The following is a 9,371-nucleotide window of genomic DNA, read 5'->3' on the forward strand; positions in this document are numbered from 1 at the left end:
TGTTCAAATGGCTAAATCTGATAATAGGTTAAGATTTAATAGATCGTAAAATCCACGTGATAACTTTACACGAAAATATTTCATTAAATTACTTAATTAAAAAAAAAAAAAAAAAAAACAAACCGGAGTGAAACTGAATCCAATTATATTGGGCACGAAAAACGTGAGACTCCATTAAGATTTCTTATTCTTCATCATCATCATAGCTTCCTCAACATCTTCAGTTTCGTTTTTTTAAACTTAGTCTTCAATTTTTCTTCTTAATCGTCATACCATAATTAATCATTACTGGTAGTATTTTCCGTATTTTAGTTTAATGAGAAGTTTAGTAATTTGCTGTATCATCATAATCATCCACTCGGTAATGAGTTTTGGAATAATATTCTGGGGAAATTCGACAGAAATTAACAGTAGGCCTATATTTCTACGACAAAAAGAGTAATTAGAATAATAGTATGTGCCAAATCTAGGGAATCGTGTAGGATTATTTTCAAAAAACTACAAATAATGCCCATGGCTTATCAGTATAATTTTTCATTAATAATCATCCTCGTATGTAATCGTGAAAACGTTGTAACTAATTCAGTAGTTCATAGTATATATATTTTTTATTTTAGTAGGTTATTTTAGGACGCTTTATCAACATCTTAGTTATTTAGCGTCTGAATGAGATGAAGGTGATAATGCCGGTGAAATGAGTCCGGGGTCCAACACTGAAAGTTACTCAGCATTTGCTCATATTGGGTTGAGGGAAAACCCCGGAAAAAACCTCAACCAGGTAACTTGCCCCGACCGGGAATCGAACCCGGGCCACCTGGTTTCGCGGCCAGACACGCTAACCGTTACTCCACAGGTGTGGACTTCATAGTATAAATAAGGGTCAAAAATAACTTTCATACTCCATTGGCAAGTCTATCGTGTATCAAAAAGGAGTGCGTTATATGGCAGTAAACATTTTTAATTGTCTCCCTGTGGCTATAAAAAATGAAAGTCAAAATATAAGATTATTTAGGGCCAAATTAAAGAAATATATAATTTCTCACGCCTTCTATTCTGTAGGTGAATTCATGACATTCAACAACGCTTCATGAAATTGATACTAAAACTTTATGTTGTACTAGTAGACTATATTGTAAACCTCTTATGTATATATTTCAGCTACACTGTGATGTAGTATTAAGTTTTTTGACATATTCTAGCTGTGAAGCAATGTATGAATACCATGGAATGTTTACTTACTTACAAATGGCTTTTAAGGAACCCGGAGGTTCATTGCCGCCCTTACATAAGCCCGCCGTCGGTCCCTATCCTGAGCAAGATCAATCCAGTCCCTACCATCATATCCCACCTCCCTCGAATCCATTTTAATATTGACATATTGACATATTGACATATTGATTTATTGATATAGTTCACAGGTACAAAACTTAATAATATAACAAAAGATCTATAAACAAATGTAGTTCTACATACTAAATATACAATTTCCTAGACTCATTATTTTATCGCAAATCTCAATAATTTATTGGTTCAAACTTGCACTTACCATTTTAATATTATCCTCCCATCTACGTCTCGGCCTCCCCAAAGGTCTTATTCTCTCCGGCCTCCTAACTAACACTCTGCAGGGTGTTTAAAAAATACGGGGCATAATTTCAGGTATGTATTTCCCACATGTAGACAATCAAAATAGTTCATTACAACATGTGTCCGGAAATACTTTATTTCCGAGTTATGGCCTTCAAAACATTGAAATTCAAAGGAACGTTTTTCTTTCCGAAGATCGTTGCCGTCAAAGGAGACATTAAGAGGGCACTCTGACAGTTCATTCCGAGGCGAAGGTTACATTCAGTGTTGTGTAGGCGTTAGACTGTGCGACATGTATTCAAATCAAGAGCTGGCAGAGATACACTTCATGTACGGTAAGGCGGACGGCAATGCTGCGCTGGCTCGTCGTTTGTACCAGGAGAGGTACCCACAGCGACAATGTCCAGATCGGAAGACATTTGTACGTCTCCATTACCGTCTGTGCGAGTATGGAAAATTTAACTCTCCTGGTTTGGGAAGGGGAAGACCAAGATCTACAACTCCAAAAGTACAGGAGGAGATTCTGGAGGCTGTGAACATGACTCCTTCTATCAGCACACGAAGGGTAGCGTTGCAAGTCAATGTTCCTCATACGACTGTCTGGAGACTGTTGAAAGAGTATCAATTATATCCTTATCATTTGCAACGTGTACCAGCAGATTACCCTGCACGAGTTAGGTTCTGTCAGTGGTTCTTGCAGCAGTGTGGTGTAAATCCGAACTTTCCTGCCTTAGTATTATTTACAGATGAAGCACAGTTCACACGAGATGGCATAACAAATTTCCACAATCAGCATGTATGGGCGTATGAAAACCCACGTGCAACTGTTCCATCTCATCACCAGGTGCGGTTCTCCCTCAACATGTGGGCCGGTATCATTGGTGATCGATTACTTGGACCCCATGTACTTGTAAACAGACTTACGGGGCAGGCGTACACAAACTTCCTGGAAAACACCATACCTCATGTTTTAGAAGATGCTCCACTGATCAATCGTCAACACATTCACTTCTTGCATGATGGCGCTCCTGCACACTTCAGTCGTACGGCTCGCCGGTACTTGGATCGAAGGTTTCCTGATCGATGGATAGGTAGAGGTGGCCCAATTGCTTGGCCTCCACGCTCACCTGATCTGAACCCTCTCGATTTCTACTTGTGGGGCCATTTAAAATCATTGGTTTATTCGTCTCCGGTGCCTGATTTGGAATCCCTTCGGAATCGAATTGTGGCATGTTCTGAGGACATACGCAATACTCCTGGAGTTTGGGATTGTGTTCGCAGGTCAATGAGACATCGTTGTGAGGTCTGTATTCAAGCAGGAGGTGGACATTTTGAACATCTTCTGTAATGACAACGACCTGCGGAAAGGAAAACGTTCCGGTGAATTTCAATGTTGTGAAGGCCATAACTCGGAAATGAAGCATTTCCGGACACATGTTGTAATGAACTATTTTGATTGTCTACATGTGAGAAATACATACCTGAAATTATGCCCCGTATTTTTTAAACACCCTGTATATGCATTTCTGGATTCGCCCATATGTGCTACATGCAATGGAATGTTAATAAATATGATACAATCTTAATAATATTATCACTATCATTATTAATATTATCACGTGTTGGTCGCCTTGGTCTCAAAGTAACACGTTAGTAGGTCTACTCATTTCTTTTGGAGGCTGAGTGAGGCTCAGAGTCATATTGCGGCCAGAAGGATTAGAGCAATGAGAAAAATCCATGATTGCATTGGGAATCGAACCTTCGACCTTTCGGCTTATAGCGCAACGCCTTCAACGTAAAGCTTCAGGGCGCCTGTTAATGCATATAGGCCTATAGGGAAATGTATTGAACTTTTAGTGAACCATTAAATTTTAAGGTTGCAATTTAATTCCAAGTTATCTATTTTCTAGCAAAATTAATAAAAATGTTTTACTGACATATAGAAAAGCCAGGAATTATAGTAAATTATACGCATTTTAGCAACGTCCACGCTTATCAGAAACAATAAAATAATTGCAAGGAATTTACGGCTACACGCTCCTTGATACTTTCCGTCACTATCGTTTCGGCAAACGAAGTCATTGCAGATCCTTGAATCCATATCCAGTAAGCGTGAGTATAAGCAATGCAAAATTAAACTAAACGTATAAACTTAAGCATCTGGTAAATTTGTACACAGATCCAACTCCTTGATGTGTTTTTATTATCATCATCATTAAGGCTTATCAAGTAGAAATTAGACCATAGTTATAGTAACATTCTAATAAATGTAGCTTAAACGATGTTCTTAAAACACAACAAGTAATTACGTTTCAATTTACAAGTAGTGGTGTCATTCAGCCGGTTCGCCCAAACCGTTAAATTTGTCTCAGTTAGTAAAACCAGTTGTTAAATGTTTAAACTTAAAAAATAAAGCATTTTTTAGAAAAAGGAAGAACATTAATATATTACGAAATTCTCGAACTTTTAATATTGCAGAAACATAATGCAAAAATAAACGACAATTTACAGCGCTCGAAGCGATCAAATTTATTATTACATTGCTATTCCCTGTCCCTGACCAAGTGTGCTCTGTGCGGGCAGTAAGGCAGGCAGGCAGGAGATAATATGTCTGCAACCTTGAAACCATCTGCGATTACATTGACATTCGCCTACCCGTTCTCCTTCTAGTCCGGGTCAACTTACTTAATACCCTAAGCGTGAAACCTAAGCATTCCCCCCCCCCCCCATTACTACATAAGCTAGTGGATATTATGGTGATTTTCTAGTTTTCAGATTGAATTTTCTTTTGCCAACTTCATTTCAAATTTCGGTACTGAGAAATACTTACAACTGGTAGTGATTTTATAACTGTTATGTTGGCAGCAGTGACACAAGTTGTCTGTGTTTAAATTCTGAAAATTCAAATTGTTCTAGATTTCTGAGCCCATTACTGGAAGCTAGTGAAATTTGAACATACTAATAATTAATTATATCAGTATTAATATTAATACATAATAGTTATTGTATGTGTTGCTTTGTATTGTGGTTATAATTTCAAGATTAGAGTCAGATAGGCTAAGTGTAATATATATATATATATATATATATATATATATATATATCTTGTAATACATGTCCTTGGGTAATCGATAGAAATACTATTTCACATTTTAATTAATTTCTTTCGTGTTTAGACTTATATTATAATAGTGGAGTAAATATTCTAAAGCATACATTTCAAAGTGGCATTCGTTTTCGGAATTCATACTAATCATTTCACGTGATCAAACAAAATACATATTTAGGTTAGGTCTCGTGAATCGTAAACTGTTTAATCAAAGCAATGAATTTCATGAATTTAAAATACAATTTGAATGAAATAAATTATTTTGTCATTAAGAGTCTTGACAATACAAAATGCATTATTGGTCATTGGGCCAGTAGCATTTATGTTTGAATCTAAGTTGCATGGAGCAATCAGTGGTAGTGCAAAGTGCAATAAAGCGTTGAAAAGTTAGATCAAATTCTTTTAGCATTGGTGATAGAATTATGTCCAAAAAAAGTAAAACAGATAGATGATACATTGATTGATGTTTTGGAAAGTTAAAACGGTAAATGTTCAGAATATCACTTAGCAACGCCATATCGCATATTTATTTGATCAAACATACAATACGGCTTTGCTACGGAGTGGCAGTGATGTGCTAAATATTTAATGTTAATTTTTTACTTGGTTATTTAACGACGCTGTATCAAATACGTCTACTTTTTAACCTTGCTCTAGATTATGCGATTAGGAAAGTCTAGGATAACAGAGAGGATTTGGAATTGAACGGGTTTCATCAGCTGCTTGTTTCTGCAGATTACACGAATATATGTCAGGAGAAAATCCACAAACTATTAGAGAAATACGGAAATTTTACTTGAAACAAGTAAAGAGATAGGTTTAGAAGTAAATCCCGAAAAGAGAGAGCATGTGATTAGTGTCTTGTGTGCAAGATTAACCCAGTTCCTATCATCATAACCCACCTCCCTCAAATCAATTTTAATATTACCCTTCCATCTACGTCTCTGCCTCCCCAAAGGTCTTTTTCCCTCCGGCCTCCCAGCTAACATTCTATATGCATTTCTGGATTTTCCCATGCGTGCTACATGCCCTGTCCATCTCAAACGTCTGGATTTAATGCTCCTAATTACATCAGGTGAATATAATGCGTGCAGTTCTGCGTTATGTAACTTTCTCCATTGAGTTTCCATTTTCCATCCTTTTCATTTCCTGTGTTTAGTCAGCGGCAGAATAGCGTCATGTTATACTACCGATGTATACTATGTCCTAATTTCGCTGAAAGAGTGTCGTTTAATATTCTACGAGATTATCCCACAGTGTTTACTTTGGTATTTTGGTCTTTAGCCATAATAACCTTGTACTCTTTTTAGTATCCGTCGCCTATGAGCCTCGGTCTATATGTATCAATTAATAGACGATATCGTGAACTAGCACCAACAGATAGCGCGCGTGTACTTTGAGGGATGCGCTTTGCGTGTGCATTTGTTTTCCAATATATAAATATTGAGGATTTATGTAGTGTATTAGTATATTAAATACTCTTAAAAACAACTCAAAATTCCACATTTTTGTTGTGTTCCTATATGTAAAACCCAGGAAAGCTTTTTGCCTTCAATCAGGTCCCGAAAGATTCTGAATACGAATATATGCTTTCACTTTAAAAAGCATAACTAATCAAATTGCACCTATTAAACAAAAAGAACTACTTACAATAAGGAATTGATGGCTACGGTTTCATTTTGGAAAAGGGCAAAGAAAAAAAATAAAAACATATGCAACCTCGACAGCAAGCTATGTTAGCTTAGATTGTATGCGGTACTTGTAGGAAGGAGTCCTCGAAGTTTACAACTGCATTTTACAATGGAACGATACTTGGCCTACAGTAAACTCTCGATGAAATGGAATGTTTATTATTATTATTATTATTATTATTATTATTATTATTATTATTGTCACTTGTCAGTCGCAATGCATAAAACAGCCACGGGCGTGAATTAAAAAAAAATAATTGTATTGTCAGGTGCGAGGTTTGTCGAGTGGCAATGTATTACAAATCTGTGTGCCACGTGGTGAATTTTTTTAGAAAACTAGAAATCTTATTTTCATCTCATTCATTGTATCAGCACCGAAGCTTTAAGATGTGGCACAAGTCAAGAATTATACATTTTTAATAGTGGTGTCTAATTTAAAATTAATATCAAACACCAAAAATTGTCACAAAAATTAGAAGAAACATTTTTTTAAGGGATAGGTGAAAAATGAAGGCCATAGTAGAAGTAAGAGTTGTCTGATACATTAATTTTAAATGTCTAAGACCTACTTTAATAATATAACAATATTTATAACGATGTTTCCTTTTTTTACAGTTACATTCAACTGGCCGTCCGAAATTGTAAAATGGAATATGTGTTGTCCACCGCAGCAATTGCTATAATTCTACTTAGCACCATCATCCTTACTGATGCGTGTAACGTAGAGCCTGACGAATCTATTCGTCTTAAAGTACAAGCTTCCAGGAAACCAGCAAGAACAAAACCAGTGGCAGCGAAAATAAAAAAGAAAATCCTTATAGTCAGTTCCGATTATTCTTCTGGTTCGAAAATAAATGACACATCAAATGCAAAATATAAAAATAACTTGAATTCTCGTATTAAGAGTTCAAATGATTCTTCCCAAAAGAACAGCGTAAACGATTTTTTAACTATGGGATCAAACGACGAATCCATCGGTGCAGAATTCAATAATGGAGACGCTTACGTCATCGCAGGAAACCCCACACCATTATCGTGGTTGAAGTCTTACGCTTTGAATCAGAGCAACAATTTGTCCTCTAACGATGTACGTCTGAAATATCAGAGAGGAGCTCACGAAGGAAATCGTAGGCATGAAATATCAGAAAAGAGTGATACTTCAGCTATAGGAGGAAGAAGAGAAAATAAAATTGCCATTGAGGAAAACTTTGATTCATTTATACAATACAACAAAGAAAGTTCTTTTATGGCACTGGTCAACGAGAAATCAAATCCAGAACACTCAACTGAATCTTCACAAATTTCAGAGAATAATGTTTTAGTCACGGAACCCTATGTGGAATCATATCAGTTTGTGCCTTTGCTTGACACGATAACTCCGTGGTCCTTAGACGAATCCACTAGCGCACAGGACAACACAGAACCTGTCAATAACGCATCAGGTATTATGGAGAAAGTTAACAATTCTGAAATGCTTTACAATCTGTCGTCATCGTAAAATTAATCCACTATGTTAACAGGAGGAAATATTAAGAAATCGAGTTTATCCAACGACTTCAACGATGTTTCTGGACAAGAAACAAGTACCAAATACAAAGATATACCTTCAACGAGAACTATTCATAATTCAATAATAATAACAGCAGAAAAGTTAAGAGTCGACAGTTGAACCTCGACGGGAGAATAAAGCAGTCACTAAATCAAACAAATATTCTCCGAAACCAGTGTTGGGGAATTTCATCGCATGCTTCACAAATTAATTAACACTCATCTTCATAAGAAAATAATTTCAATGTTAAAGCATGTGTGGAAAACTTACATTCCATATCTTACACAACTTCTACTCTGCTCCGAGCAAACACACCATCAACTCTCACGATGCCACCCACGAATGCAAATGTCATTAAAAGTCATCCGCCTGCATCTCTCACAAGCAATTACAAAGACATCGACAAGAGGAAGATTAACAACGCTTCGTGTCATGCTTCAGAAGGAAAGTCTTACGAAATTTCAAAGCACTTGACGAAAGTATGCGCAGAAATTATGGTAAAATTATCTTTCTTCGGAATCATAAGCCAAAATGAGCTTCGAGGAATTAAAGTTACATCCAGAAGAACACAATGTGAACTCCATAATTAATCCATTAGTAATACCAAGATTCGTGGGACATTGTCCACAACATATCACAACAATATTGGAAAGCTATTCAAATATCGAATTTAAGTTATCAGTTGAGTATAACTAAAATAATTTAAAATCTGAGAGTTACAATCGTCACCGGAGTAATGGAAATGTTACACCTCCTGACGCAAAAACGAAGCCCGATGAATTCGAATGCATGTTAAGGCAGCAAACAAATATAACATATTGTGAATCAGAGGTCTGCATCGGACGTTTTCGCTCGAGCGCCAAGTAGTTCATAGCATAATCCGAAAGGTAGCGCACATGCATGATGGGTAAAATTGTCACGAGTGATAAATCCTCGAACGGTATAAGCCGAGCGTTAGACATTCGTTCTTGTTACAGTGATGAACTGTGTAGTAACATCATAGATGTTTATCATTTCAAAACTTTGCAGTGTTTGACTAACCTCTCCATAGTACAACTACAAAACTTGCTTTAAAATGCAATATAAAAGTTGTAGGTAAAAGTTTCCTCCCCCCCCCCCCACAGGAGTGATTTTGTTTTTGCCTTATCTGATAGATGTTATTGAATGTAAATGTAATTATTATAAACGGAGAACACAACCACGATAATGCAAGAACCGTATCAAGTTTTCTAGTAATAATAATAATAATAATAATAATAATAATAATAATAATAATAATCTCCGATAATTAGTGTATCAATCTTTGCGTCTGTAACAGTTGTGCAGCTTGATTATTCGTTTTATTATATTTTCTGTGACGTTATCTCTGTACTATTATTGTTATTAATCTACTGCTATATCAATAATATTTTGTAAAACGTTTCTACATTGTCGC

Source organism: Periplaneta americana, chromosome 1 (assembly GCF_040183065.1).
Source record: "Periplaneta americana isolate PAMFEO1 chromosome 1, P.americana_PAMFEO1_priV1, whole genome shotgun sequence".
Taxonomy (NCBI): Eukaryota; Metazoa; Arthropoda; class Insecta; order Blattodea; family Blattidae; genus Periplaneta; species Periplaneta americana.